At 35.5% G+C, this 15,769-nt stretch overlaps 1 protein-coding gene across 8 annotated transcripts in view; it reads right to left on the bottom strand.

Annotated features, from left to right (window-relative positions):
- The window catches only part of CNTN5 (contactin 5), a 592,231-nt gene that overhangs the window by 525,281 nt on the left and 51,181 nt on the right, over positions 1-15,769 (bottom strand). The gene's annotated exons all lie outside the window — the stretch shown is intronic.

Here is a 15,769-nt window from a genome sequence, read left to right as displayed (position 1 = left end):
CAGAGGCATAGGACAGTCATTCCCACTTTCAGTGGAGACACCCAAGCATAAATACCACAATGTAAAAACCACAATGTTTTACAGAAGTTAATCAAGCTATATATGAACAGAAGGATCTTGGACAGTTTCCTAGATATAAGGTTTAAAACAGGCCAAGACCCAGGTTTGCATTGTCTTTAGCCATTTTGTTACAGAATTGAAAATAAAAAAGAAGTTTGGGAGGCTGAAGGTGGAGACAAAGGTGGAAAGACTAGGTAAATCAGAGGCTCTTGCTACTTTTATCTATGATTTCTTTCAAAGAACAAAGCATTTGTTTTAAGAAAAGAATGGGGTTTGGGTTTTTTTGATCCTTCGCCCAGTATTTATAATTTTTTGCCTCAGATCCAGGTGGGACGAGCAGAAAGTTTGGGGATTTTCTGAATAAACTTGTCTTCACAAGGAAAAGATAATTTTTCTGGCCACAGTAAGACATTCAATCATCCTCTCAGCCCCTCTGCTGATAGAGTTTGTATCTCTGAACTCCCTGAAGATTTGTTAAACTCCCATCAGCATGTTCTCATTCTTTTGAGGTTATTCTATATGAAAGGTCAGAAACTGTGCAACTTGATGGATAAGAGTTGACTCTGACTTCCAGTCCAACCTTAAAAGCACATGCTAGATTAAATGTTAGACCAATTGTATGATCAGTGTTTGAAAGAAGAAATTGTGACATTAGTGCAAGCCATGAAATTAAAGTGATTACCAATTAAGAAGGAAATAAGACTGAGAAGGAGAAACAAAATGGATTAAAAATAATTCATAAAGAAAGAGTTTAAAACTGGAAAGATCCGCTGTCTCAAAAGTTATCCTTCACAAAGTACCAAGTAATATTTAGGCAAACAATTGCATATATGATTAGAAGAATCATAGTATTAGAATAAATGTGCATTTATCTACCCCAGAATTCCAATTCTGCATAGAATTAAGCTGAAATGCTGAGTTACAGACATAGTTATCCTTCTGGTTTATATCAGTCCCTTGAACCCAGTGAGTGGGATATTATCATCATGGCAAGTTCAGACAGCAATAATTAGAACTGAGAGTCTATATGGAAAATCATACAAGTATATTTTAAAATGTAGTTTGATTTTACAGGGTTTGTATCATTTAGAATTTGTGTTCTACTGCTATTCAGGTATTTACCTTTTTTATGGACAGATAGTAACAGAAAGACAATGCTCCTGTCTAAAGTTTGAATTCTGGATGTGAAAAATTTCAGCTTGCATAGTCAGTCATATGGCTGAAAGCTGATACTTTGTTACCTTCCACACACTATTGATTTTGCTCTCTTATGGACTGTCTTCTAACTAATTAATATATTTATCTAACTGATTTGCAAGCATTTATTTCATTGCTTAGATAGCAGCACATAAATAGTTCTGTCACACTACATTGGACTTAACACAAGCAGAATTAAACATGAAGTGTTCACAGAATCAAAATACAATAATTTTCATTTGACATTAATTTATGAGAAAAAAGAAGGCAGAATATCTACATTAACATTATTTTAATTAAAAATACTTGACCAAAAAAATGGTCTTATTTTTTATGATCTACAAACAACTCATTAGAGAACTTAAACTGTAATTTTGAATTACTTTGAAGATTTACTAATCTACTTGCAAATAGCATGGTACTAATAAAATTTTAGTTATAAAGATAAATTATTGTGCAGAACTTATTTTTCAGTCTTATAAGTATACATTGTAGAAATTTGTACACACTAACATCTAGGAGAAAATGTATTTAGTGCTTTGGGAAGTAATTATGAATACAGATTTTCTCATATGTGATTTTAATTAAAACACCTTAACTTTTTATAAATCCTCTGGGGGAAAAAAAATAACTAATAAAAATGGATAGGATAAAGCTTTCAGAGCAAGTAAAAATCTCAAAGCTGAATTCTTTTCAGCATGGAAGCCCGTCATGGAAGGAAAATTCTAAAACTGGTATGAATTTCCAGAGCTGTGAAACTATGTGGGCCGATATGAACTGCAGCTTTTTTTTTTTGTTTTCCAAATCAAATCATTAAGTTCGATTATTGATTCATTTGTTTTACCATGAGCAATGCTTCTTGGGTTATTCTATTACAGGGAAAATATGAAGTAAGTTAATTTCTATCAAAAAAACTAGATCTGTGAGTGAATATACATTTTTCTAGCAATTTGGACTGTCAATTTTAGCAAAGCGAAGAGAGGAAGCAGCAAGCTCATGTTCTGCCAAATGCACAACTGTAGGAAAGAAAAGAACATGTACAAATATATATACATATATTTGGGTGAGTACATCTTCAGAGAGGTGGCTTTTACACAGACAGCCTGAAGCACTTCAGTGAAACATAACTTTCACTTCTTAAAGCTCAAGAGGCTTTAAAGGTTTCCTAGATTAGGCAGCCAAAATCATTAATCTCCTTAGAAAAATTTGGCAAACCACTGAATTCTTATTGACACAAGAACTAGGAGGTAGCAGACTCAATTAACAAAACCATTTCTCTCCTCTGATGGCTATGCTCTTTCTCTCTGAAATCACTAGGGTAACACTGACTTTATTGCAATCACAGAGAAAGAGCTAATGTTTCAGGATGGGAACAAACAGGTATTGATAAAATAAGGACTGAGTTAAGCCTGAATCCAAATGTGAACTCATCCTGCTTTGCAGGTTTGGGTGAGCTGCAGCCCTGCTCCTGATCCTGACTCTGGCAGTCCAAGGCTAACCAAGGCTAGCCCTGGATGCAGCACTCAGTGCACTCAGACCCAGCAGTGGGAGAAGGAGAGATCCATGCCCTCACTTGCTCCTAGCCACCCCTGTGCTGGGGAAGGAGGGGGACACTAAAAGAAGCAAGGCCTTACAAGGGAGTGTGATACCAATCACTGCGATGAGACCATGTGGTCTCACCTCTGACTTTCTGCACCTTTAAGGTACAGCAGACAGCTTGGTTAGTAATGGCTTTGTTAATTACCTTATGGAGAAGCAAATCAATTATTCTGATGAACCTGTTGTTCATCAGATATTACAAAGATGTCCACAAATAAAATAAGGGATCCTAACTTTGTAGGTTATAGGGAATTATTGGACATGAAAAATACAATTCGGTTTCCATAGACACTTTCAGATGGACATTTTTCATTCACAGTACAGCTGATTTTCACACCTATTTGCTGGTAAACTGTGCTCTGCAAATAATCCCAGCAGGACAAGTAAGCTCCTATTTACTCAGCAAAAGCAAGGATGGCTGTATTTGACCATTTTCATTCCTTCACATCACCGGTTTTATGGTCTATCACCTTCACAGCATTTTCCTTTCACACTATACCTCACAATCTCAAACAAAACTTGAAAAAATACTTAAGCCCTGGGACTCAATAAGGTTTCTATCCTATTTGACACATCATTAAATCAGGCAAACTGTTGTCTAATGGGTGTTTTCTCAAGACATATTTTCTTCACAAGTTCCTTGTCTTCAGCTCTTAAGCCCACCTAATGATTGAAGCATTTTTAGCCATACTTTGTATACTGGACTTAAGTTAAAAAATTGAATGAGAAAATAAATAAATTTAGCAGAAGAAAAAAATACTGAAAATGAAATTATGGAAAATATTGAAAGGTTAATTGAAATATATATTTTTTGCTAGAAATAAACCTCATATGCATGCCTGTCCTAACTCACTCACTTTTCCCTGGTTATGCTCTGTTTGTCTGTTACTTTAGTTTACCAAAGCATCCCTGCAAATAATGAGGGATTAAATTCTAATTAAAATGTAGAGCCAATGAAGATCGGGTTAAGTTAAATTCACTGCCTGTCCCATCTAAATCTATATGAAGAGGAAGAGTCACACTCTGTGTGAGACAACTCTGCTACGCTTTGCTTATTTAAGAGCGATTATGTTTTTCAAACACAAGAGCTTTAGAAAGGTTTAGTAAACTGAAAGAGAACTGTTCATTATTATTAAGCTAGATATGGATTTTATGGGTTGGTAATAGTTTTTCTCCTCTCTCTTTCAGGATCTGGAGAACACAGAGTGCTGCTAGTGGGCAGCACAGCTATGACCTCCATGTCTTCTCTGCTTTATACTGATAATGTAAAGCATCATTCTGTCCCTGTACAAATTAACAGATGTTAAATTAGCTACTAGAGAGTTTTCTTTAATGAAATAAAATATGTAATATTTTAATCAACAAAAATTAATAAAAATCAAGATAAAAGTGACAGAATTCAAAGTTAAGCAGTGTACTCTCATTGCAATCTATGTATAATCAAAGTCCCTTAACCTACATCTCTTTCATACAGAAAGAAATACTCACAACTAAATTATTAAAATAAAGAAGACTAATATTTGATTCAGAGTTCTGTTGAATATTCTTGTATTTTTTTTATACATCTTCCCATGCTTTTAAAAGCAAACCTGAATTTCTGAATCTTCTCAGGTACAGTTTCTTCCTGATTTGTGTTTAAGCTTCATCTCCATATTTATTGGACTGTGAGATAAAAGATTTTCATCACCTCATAAAATAAGCTATACATTTCAGCATGTATATAATACCAAATATTAGATAATCAATTAGGAAAATATATCCTTATCTATTCTTGTATAATGGTGTCTGTATGTCATGGGTGCAAGGTATTTGTGAGCACCTCTATGTAATCAGCTTTTCCACCTGTAAAGTGGGGATAATTATTTTTTCTTTGCAAGTATCATGGGGTTTAGCTTAATAATTTCTGGCAATTGGTGTGAGATGTTCTTAATGAACTACATATTGTAAGTTGTAAAGTAAATTATCTCACTATGACAGAAATCAATCACTAGTAAATCCTTTCTATTGGATAATGAGGTAATGTTTTTTTTTTTTTTATTTCACTAAAATAGTCACATCGCTACCATATGTTGGAAATCTATGAGACTACAGTATAGATCACAGAATGCCCCTGTGCAGACTCCAAAGGACTGAAAGAAGCTATAAAACAAACTATGCCAAGTTTTAATTTTTTTTTGTTATGCTTACATTTAAATCAATAATGTTATTCTAGAAGACCATTTATTATCCTAACTATGACATAGAATAAGCCCATGACTCTCCTTATGAAGTGTTGTTGTGATGTTGAATAATTAATGAAATGCTATCTTTAAATAAAAAAAAGTGATTTTATACCCACGAACTTTATACTTGATTGCAGCAGTATTTTTTCCGTTGGAATGATTACAATTCAGAATTTGCCAATTTTGGATTTGAGTCCATTAAGCGTCACATTTGTCAATGATTTTTAAGTAGACACATAAGGACGGATATTTAAGTTAGCATGTGAAGAAGACAGAAAACTGACACTGATTTGTGAGGCTAAAACCTCACATACCTGAATGCATAGATCTCTCCTACACAGGCACTATACAGGCACTTGTCTTTTATTCAAAATTCAATTTGCTTATTCTACCATTCTCTGTTAATGACATGAAACATGCAACAGTATTGAGTGGTGTTTGTGGACATCTAGAAAAGCAAGCCTCTTCCAAGAGTGGAACACATACTTTCATAATATGGGAAATTCAAGCTTTCACATCATTAGTGGAGTTTTAGACCATATGCTGCTGAGCTCAGAGGTAGCCAGGCTGAGCTTTCTGTGTCAAACTCATTATCTCTCAAAACAAATGTAGTCTCATGCTTTCTGAAAACAGGAGATGAAAGTCTCAGCTTTCAGTCAAAGTCTGGTTTGTTCATAATTAGGACCCATAACAGCGTAGAGCACAGACTTTTTTTAATCAACTTTTTTTCCTATTGTATCAAGGATCTTTCAAGTTTCTCTCTCATTCTTGATATTTTATTGCCAGCAGTTACATGTGTACAGCAGTTTTAATAGGAAGGAGAAATATCACTGGAAGGTGGTTACTTTTAACTGATTTGATTAGGTAGTATTTGAATGTCTCCCTGCATTCTCTCAGCATAAAATAGTTAGTTTCAAATTAATGAAAAATTTAGATTTGCACTGTTAATGGAATGCTTTTATAAGAAAATACAATTACCTAAGAAATGGAGAAGGATTCCTCACTTCCAAAACCAGGTATTTCTTCCTCCCCAACCTCCTATTGCTTTCTACTCTATAACTTGTTTTTCTTGTTTATTGCATCTGATCCTCCCTATGTTTCTTTGTATTAGTTTTCTCTCTTACTTTATTAATTGCACTATATTAACTTCACAACTAAGGTCAGTTCCACCCCAGTATGCCAGGGACAAGCCTAACTCTGCAAACAGCATTCCCCATAGGAACCATAAGCAGTTTTCAAGGCTGTGATCTTTGTGTACAGAACTGAACAGCCAAATATTCCTTCCTGATAAACTCACGAGTTTCCTCTTTACTTAATATAGTTGTCCTAATTCAGACTGCCATCCTTAACAGCGTAAGTCATCATTAATCACAGAAATAGGAATTTCCTCATACTATGACTAAGAGGGCAAGCATAATCTTCTCAGGATTTTGTCAGATAATTTCACTGTTTTGATAGCCCTGAAACTTTATAGAGCACTTTAAACTGTATTAAAAAATGATTTAATGAGACATAAACTTCTAAGTATCTGAGCCATCAAAGAAAGCAACTCTTAGGAGGCTAAGTAGTTCAGTACTGTAAGAGCTGAATGATATACAACTAACTTCATAGTCTGTGTCACACCATTCCTTCACAGGAAGCCTGGGACAGAGAATTGAATTTGACCTTCACAGACTCAGTCAAGGACCTGATGCCACTTGCTGGACATCTTCTAAATAAACATTTCCTTAATCCAGTCAAGCCCATGTCCAGCATTTGCCAAGATTCCCAATTTCATGCATAAGCAAATTCTGTGCTAAACATGTATGGGCCGACTCCTAATGCTTAGCAGAGTCTGTGTAATTCCGTGTCAGAATAGCTTTTAAAATGTATTGGCTTTTTTGTTCTTTAGAAGTATGGCTGTGAATAATTTAATTTCTGAGTATAAATGGAGGTGAGTGTTTGTAAAGGCTGTGTTAAACCAAGGTTGGATAATCTCCTCAAGCTTTTACTGTAATCAGTAGAAGGAGAAGCTCCTATGGAGGATGTCAAAATAGGCACTTTTCTCTGCGCTAAGCCTGCAAGGAGCCAGGGAAGGTTAGATTTGCAAGGACATAGTAAATCTCATGAACAATTAAGACTAACTCTATGGTAAACTCTAAAATGCCAAGACAGAGTTCTTCTCCTCATCCATTATTTAACTAGTGAACTAGCTGAATTTCAAAGAAAGATGGATGGATACAGCTATAGTTATACTGCAACACAAATTCCTTTGTCTAAAGCCAAACCTCAGCTTTTTATAAAAGTGGTCTCTCTGGAAGTCACAGAATTGTTTCTGCCTTAAAATTTCATATTATATGTATGTGTGTGTGTGTGTGTGTGTGTGTGTGTGTGAGTGATATTTTTTCAACAAACTTTTCTGTTTTTCTTGAGAAGTTCAACACCCAAAATAGAAAAAAGAAATTGCCATTTCACCATGCGCATTTCCCATCTCCTATGAATCCTAAGCAATCAGACCTCCTGACAAAAGTAAAATAAATGTTGAAAAGTAAAAGAAACAAATGTTTTTGTTTTGGTTTTAGCTAGATAAAGAGTCCTTCATTGCAAATGCAATATGCAAGGTAAAGTTAGTGATACTCGGCTGGTAATATACTTCAGTTCATAACTGAAGCAGAAAAAGATATTTTTTTAGACAATAACCAGTAAAACTTATCAGAGAGGGAGAGGGTCTGTGCATGATTTCAGCAAAACAAAGGAGAGAGGTTTTCTGTGCAAAAGAGGGCCACATAATCCTCAGTGACTTCTGGAATCAGGACAATCACTGTTTGCAAGTGAGCTGGAGTTACAGACTGGTACTGGCGCAGTAAATGACTGTGGCACTTGTTGTCGCCTCCTGCCCAGTGGCTGCCCAGCACCCCAGCTCTCTTGCTTCTTAAACAGAAATAACTTGAGAAGTTCAAAACTATAGTAATTACAACCCTTCCACTACATAGATAAATATTTCAGCAGGTTTTTTTTTTACTTTTTAAAACTATTCTACAGAAGCCTACTGTGTGACTAGTAAAAGAAAGGTAAAAATAACAAGGTTTTAAATAACACGAAGTAATCCTTAATGTGTGGTTCACAAAAGTAGTTATCTTAACTGTGCTTGGATGATCAAGAACGCTTGATATGTAGCATTTGGATAGTGAAAGGTAGTGAACAGGGTACCACGTTGTCAGCATACTTCATGTGGTTTACATAAATTACATCAGTTTTACAATATCAACTTTATAATTTTAGAAACTGATAATATAAAGTTAAATAATTTTTTCCAAAAATATCAGCTTTCAAGGAAATTATACCATATTTTTAAACATAGAACATTAGGGAGAAAGATTGCTCTCTGTCATAGTGTCTCTTAAAAGCTTTGATCTAAAAAAATATTTGATTTATGGTTAAGGAAAGAAACCCAAGTTTGCAATGAAATGGTACCATTTTTTGATCTCTGACACATAAATGTTGTTTCATAGAGGATTTATATAGAAAAGAAACATACTTTAAAATGCCATCACTAACTGGCTTCTGAAAGAACATATATTTCAGGTTTGAACAACAAAATTGTTTTTCCATGTATAAACATTCATTTAGGTCCCACTCCCACACAGAACCAACTCCTCTAATAAAGAGTATGACTCACACAATTGCTGGTGAAAGATATTGACTTTTCTTTCCAGAACATCAGACAAGCATCAGAAACTACAAAGTTATTAACTAAGATATATCACAAACTAGGTCTGTATCCACAGACCTCAGAATAGCTTCAGTTCAATAATTACTGAGCTCTTCACATCCTTTCTGGGTGCAAGACTGGTTTTTTTGGTTTTATTTTAATTACAGTAAACCCACTAATATAATTTGCTACCTCAAAAGTTGCATTTTAAGTACCCGGTATTGACTCATCTAAAATCTGAATTTATCCGTTAAGTGAAAATCAGACAAAACACACAAAATCTCTTTTTTTTTTTCTTAGGTAACTTCCAGAAACTTTTCTCTTACTTTTTTTCTCTTTCATATTTTCTGAGACAAGAGTCTTTCTAGTGCTAATACTTTTCATTCCCTGAATCACAGATATGTCTTTCCCTTTTCCCATACTACCCTTACCAGCTTTTCAAGAAGATACCTAGTCTTAAGCCTACCCCCAAAAGACCAGGGTTCTGAGATAGCTCTTCCTATCCTCATAACATCTTGACTCATATGCTCTGATTTACTCTGCTATCAATCTGTCACAAATATTTATATTGAAGGAGCTGCATCAAAAGCAGCATGACCAGCAGGTCAAAGAAGGTGACTATTGTTGTGAGACAGTATTTGTGCAGCCTGGAGAAGAAAAAGCTCCATAAGACCTTATGGCACCTTCCAGCACCTAAAGGGAGAGACAAGAAGGCTGGAGAAGAACGTTTGACAAGAACATGTAGTGATAGGAGAAGGGGGAACGGCTTCAAACTGAAAGATGGCAAGTTTAGATTAGATGGTAGGGAAAAATCCTTTACTGTGACAGTAGTGAGGCACTAGCATAGGTTTGCCAGAGAAGCTTCCCCATTTCTGGAAGTGCTCAAGACGAGGTTGGATGATGAACCTGGTCTAGTGGAAGGTGCCCCGGCCCACTCAAGGGGGTTTGAACAAGATGATTTTTGAGGTCCTTTTCAACCCAAACCATTCTATTATACTATGATTTCTCAATGATCTCAAGCATAATCCCTTAGGAAACCGTGCATATCAAAGGGGTTTTTTGCTTGTTAGGTACCAAAACTGATAAATTAATATTCAATTATAAGTTTTCAGGTAATGTTTCAGAGTAGGAAGATATGTAGTTATGCATGGTCACTTAACCGTATTTACAGGAAAAACATTCCTAGAATAGTGCATTTATGCTACAAACAAGTGAATTCATGAATGTTTCAGTGCTGCTACTCTCATAGCCAGCCGGATCTGTATTTATAGTGCCAAATGGGAAAAGCGTGTACAGTGATTTGCAGGCATGTAGAAACCCAGTCACAGGTGCTCTGAGGACTAGGAGTGCCACAGCTGTTAGTTTGTCAGGGGCAAGGTCTGTTAATGAAACTGAATTGCTTGCTTATGGCAAATAAGCCTTGCATGTGAATAAACTGACTGTGGCACAACAGTGGCTGAAAACCAATATGACAGAAAAAATGTTGGATATAAAACACTGACCTGGGGGACTCAGATGCAGAGTTATGCCTAATTAACGTGAGTAGAGTCAAACATGCAATTCAAACAGCATCTGTTAGAAAACAAAGCAACTGAAAAAGCATTTAGTTTTACACTGAGTTTTAGGAATCATTCACTTCAGGCAGGTTAACTGTGTTTGTCGTGTAACTCCCAGGCATTTTTCCATGCTTTGATAATAGCAAGGTATCTATGGGGCACTTAAATACAGAATGCCTTGAAACAAAGGCATTTAAGTCCTTCCTGGAGAGCCAGCTGTGGTTATTCCTGAGTTTTTATCACAGAAGCTGAGATCAGAATAGGAAAAAGTCATATTTCCCCTGAATCCTGCTGCCTCTTTTCTTTTGCTAAAAGTTCTTTCATCTAAAATGGGAAAAGGACTACAGTATCACAGTACATCCAACTGAGAGAATTATAAAGTTCAACTCATGCTTTGAAACTCCCACATTGGTGGTAGGAAATTCACTGCTCAGATTTTCATTCTCCTTTCTTTTACAATTTTTTCCTTTCTCACAGGTACATTGATGCCAACTCCTGCAAGTCAGATATCAGTCTCATAGCATGTAAGTAACTGACTCACTGAGGCGCAGTGCAGTCTCCCCCTTGGCTTCAGCATGCTTCCAAACAAGTAAGAAACTTCCTCTTTGTGGCAGTTTCCTCTGCTGAGGAATTAAAAAACAACACAGGAGAGAGAGGGAAGAGGCAGGGAACATGTGATGCTTTCCATCTGCACTCTTCTCACTGCATTATTTATACTAATCTGAAAAATTTAAATAAGTAATATTCCCCCCTTTTATTTCTCTGTGATTGATGCTCAAGAATACTGCAGAAGCATATTTAATAACACTGAGTTATTAGATTTGCTTATACAAATCTGAGTGATTGTAAGTACATAGATCCTAATTAACTCTTCATCCCTGGTTATGTAACTAGAAAGTGCCAGAAGACACTTGCTTTGTTACAGGAAAACCCAATAAAAATATTGTGGAACTCATACAGCAAATAATCATTAGTCTGAATAGAAGAATATCTTCAAAAAAAACCAAAACAGAAAAGCAAGGAAAGCTCATTAAACCTTCCTAGGACACTACTGTGTTATCTACATGTAAAACTGTTTGTGTGATTTTGTAGCAATGCTTTTTTTCCCAAAGACATTAAAAGACTACAACTTTTTCCTTCTTGTTTTTATTAAATAAGGTACTTTTTGTCTTTGTTCTCTGTTAGTCACAGAATTGGTCACAGATCTCCAGCACAGATGTCCAATATTATATGCAAAACAATACAAAAAAAAGACACTCAAAATGATAATCTTAAAAGCAGAGTTGTTTAGAACTATCAAGTACTGAACAAAGAAGAATGAATGGCTGACATATTTATGAGTTTTTTCTTTATAATGATTTTTTTCTGTTTGTTTTAAATGCCGTTTGAGGTTTTGGTCACTTTTCTTTATCCTTTTTACAAAACTCCAAAGTCATTTTGATTACTGACTGTGATTCTTCTCATCTGTCATTATTAAAGCCATATTTCACACTATTTTTCTCAGAAGTCATTCCTCTCCTCTCTTCTAGTTTGAGAAGACATCTGGAGTGAAAGTTTGAATATTTTTGTATAAGCCACTTTATAAATATCCTAAGTCTCAGCATCATAGGACCTGGAGAAAGACTCTAGTGATGTCTTTTTCTTATCATTTCCCTTTCTCAATTTAATGCACAAAAATACATCACATGTTCTTCAATACTGAACATGCTAAAACAACTCGCTGAAAGCTGACTGAAAACTTTGCCAAAAAGCTAACTCCTTCATTATTACAACAACATATTATCATAAGTATATATACACCAGACTTTTCAACTCTTAATAGCTAATTCTGTGAAGTTTAAAAACAGGGACTTAAGGGCTTGATTTAAAGGCTTGTATTTTTCATTTATTTCACAGTGTTTGGACTAAAGGTCAGCTGCATTAAAAAAATACCATGCTACAGATAGCATGTTAGCATGAAGAAATTCTAGACAATACACAAGAATTTTGGTAGCTCTCTGAGGGATGACAGGACGCAGAGCACATGGTGTGAGATGCAGTGGAGGGCCAGCCAAAATGCCTGACCTCGTGGCTTGACATCAAAGTGTCAGCAGCACTTGGGGACACAAGACACAGCCACCACACTGCACAAAGTCAAAGGTATAAACAGCTGTGAGAGAAGCTTCTATATGCAAGAAACACAGAGTCTGTGGACTTTATGATTCACTTATTCAGCATCACTTAAATAATTAACTCAGTTAACTGAAATATCACCAAATATCACAAGCTACCTGAAAGGATATATAAAGCTGAGAAAATAGAAACCATGTTCCTACACAGCAATTAATCCATGGAATGTTTTTCTTTCAGCTATGACATATATTTTCTGTGATGGAAGACCTGGGGAGTATTCAGGACAGGAGCTAGCTCTGTCAAATTTTCCTCTGAATAAAAAAATCACTTGCAAGAGAGCTACAAAATCTTTGTATGTTGTCCCTTTAGCTACAAGTTATACATTATAAGAGATTTGCAGAGGGTAAAAAATCTGCTAAATCAGACTGATGTAGCAAGATTGTGAAATTCCAGGTTATTCTTAAGGTTAGTTTTCATCCTAGCTCTGTAAAGTTCTAGTATTTTGGTTTTGCTTTTTTTTTCCCTGAATTTGTAATTCTAAATAAGTTTGCTTCAAAAAACATTTCAATAAGACAATTTTAAGCACTTCATAGTCCTCTGAATCAAAACAAAGAAATTATCCTGCTCAGTTTCATTTAAAATCAGGTTTAATATTAAGCTATATTTTGAGTATCGCACTGCTAAAATTAATAAATTCTGATGTTTTTGATATCCTTATTTTTTATCTTTGCTAATACATATAAAGTTGTATTTCTGTCAGAAGGAGCTCTACAACGTGCTCTCAAGAGATACTGAATTTCTGTTTGCCACATGCAATAAAAGAAAACAACAAAGAAAAATTCAAAAACACCCCAAGACTGCAAGTCATTCACAGTTTTTAATAAGTCAGAGTACTGATAAGAAAATTCTATTTTAAAATTTTTGATGTTTCAAAATTAAATTCTTTACATGAGTCAAAAACTTAGATGTTCTTGGGCTTAATGACATTTTGGTTTTTCTTGGACTTTTTCCTCATTAAAAATCTGAATTTGAAAAAAACTGCAGCTTCCTTTGGGTAAACAAACAAGCAAAAAAGAAAATAAAAATATGTTTGTGATATTAAATTCCTAGCTAGTTACCTTGGAAGCATTTTACATCCACTTTGTGTTAACTAGCACAGGCTGGTAGAGGAATATATGTGAGTATATAACAAGCTAGCTCTATTAATAAGCACATAAATTTAAGTAGAAATGCCAAGGAGCAATCTTCATTTCTTCAACAGGCTATTATATTGTGGAAATGTGTTTTCTAGCTGTTGTGCCTGTCTAGACTGCTATCAGCAGCTTGTATTTGTTATGAAAGCCCGCAGCTGGTCCATGCAAAGTTTGCTGTTTTGCAGCCCATCTGCTCAGAAGAGATCTGTAACACTGCCCAGTTTGGAGTAACACTCCCTTATCATTGCAGTTGTAGTTCCTAAATAGAAATCTGAAATAATGATGGTTGCTTTCTACTTTAGATCCCAGTACATTTTTTCCTGTACAGACAAATGGCTATCTGGCAGGTGGAACCAGAGGCCACTGAGAATCAAGCACAGCAGGCTGGGGAGTAGCATCCTTTCATTTCTGTGGCTTTGATCCCTGTAGTCTTACTAAAACTGTGATGCTGAATATTCTTAGGAGATGAGAAGGTGGCAATGAAGATAAGTCAAGTGTGAACAAATGGACGTGTTAAACTCAGAAGACAAAAATAGAAGTTGGTGCCTGGAACTACATGCACTATACACAGCTAACGTGCTTCTTCCTGAGCAAGACCTGAACTTGATCTTAACTTGAGGCCAAATTGCAAGCTCAGCACACTTTCTAGCAGCAGTCATTAGCTGTCTCATTAGTAAAAGTTCAAGAAAACCCACATCCACACTGTCCTTAATTTAAACTGATAGTAGAATTATTTTCCATTTTCTACCCACCATTTGATATTTTGAAGGGAAAAGCTGGACTCTAGCTCATTTTGATTAAGTCTTTTCTGATATAAAAATGCCACCACTTTCTGCCAAATAAGCAAACTGATTTATATTTTTATAAATTTATCTTGTTGTTTTGGGATCTGAACTTACCCTTACTGACATCAACCACTGCTGATTTAAAAAATGCAGCATGAACTATCATTGCATTTATACAACTGTCATCAGTAATGAAATAATTGTTCTTTTTTAGGTGTAGGTTCAGTAATATGGCTTCGCAGTGGACCACCTGCTCTTACTCAAAGTCCTGCACATGTCAGTGCAGTGCTGATAGAGCCAGCAGAAATGGTGCACTATTGATCAGGAAGAAGGGTTAGTGTCCCTCAGCAGCCTATGACACCTCCTTGCACAGATCATTATTGCATACTTGGTTGGTTTTCTACTGTGGTTTTTCCTTGGTTTTCTCTCTTGCATGCTTAGCTGTGACTGCAGGCACCTGCTTCTGTTTTCTTGTTCCTGTTATAATTTGATTTCTGCTATAAACCTCTCTTGCTTCTGATCACATTTCTACACAGATTCTTAGCCTGGGAAAGCTCTTAAACTTCTCTGTCTCAAGACTGTGAATCCATGTCTCCACCTCTGCTTTTAGCCTTATAACCATCAGGACCAGTCATATAGGTTTCTAGCATGATGAACCTGATATAAGCACATTATGGTGTACAATTTTAAGAAACCAGATCAACAACAACAAAAAAACTAAATAAAGCAAGGTATTTCAATTCCAGAAATACACTATATACTAGCAATTGAATAATTTTATGCCTGTAAACTCAGAATTCCTGAAATTTTAAATTGGAATAAAAGCTCTAATGGAATATTACTATGTAGTGGTTGATATAGAACTTAAAATAAGGTATCATTAGGCCCTTTCTAAGATCAATCCAGTTTGCATGGAAAATATGTGTATTATTCCCTTAAGGATTGTATTTATAGAACAGATGGTCCATCTACATAGCATAGAACCTGACGGGTAAACTCTGCTCTCACATATGGTTTTTCTGGGGCCTTGTTGATGTAACTATCGGGGTTTGTTGCATGTGTATGTTTTCAAAGTGTCTGAGAAACAGCAAAGGATTAATTGTAACCCACAAGTATATTTCTTCTATAGCATGATGCTAAATATGTATTTTGTGCCCCAGAGCAAGATAGGAGGTTATGTAAAAATATATGAAAATATATGTGCAGTGTGAGGGGAATTGAACTGTGTTGGAAGATCAATGCATCGAGTATGTCTAAGAGCAGAAACATGGAATAGTTCCTTAGAAAAGAAAAAAAGTGGTAGTCAGCAAACCTTAGTGAAAACAGAATAGGGAACACAGCTGGCCTTCTTTCT

This window comes from Lonchura striata, chromosome 1, assembly GCF_050655825.1.
Source record: "Lonchura striata isolate lonStrDom1 chromosome 1, ASM5065582v1, whole genome shotgun sequence".
Taxonomy (NCBI): domain Eukaryota; kingdom Metazoa; phylum Chordata; class Aves; order Passeriformes; family Estrildidae; genus Lonchura; species Lonchura striata.
The sequence above is the reverse complement of the archived record's forward strand: the minus strand, read 5'-3'. Positions and strand labels throughout refer to the sequence as shown.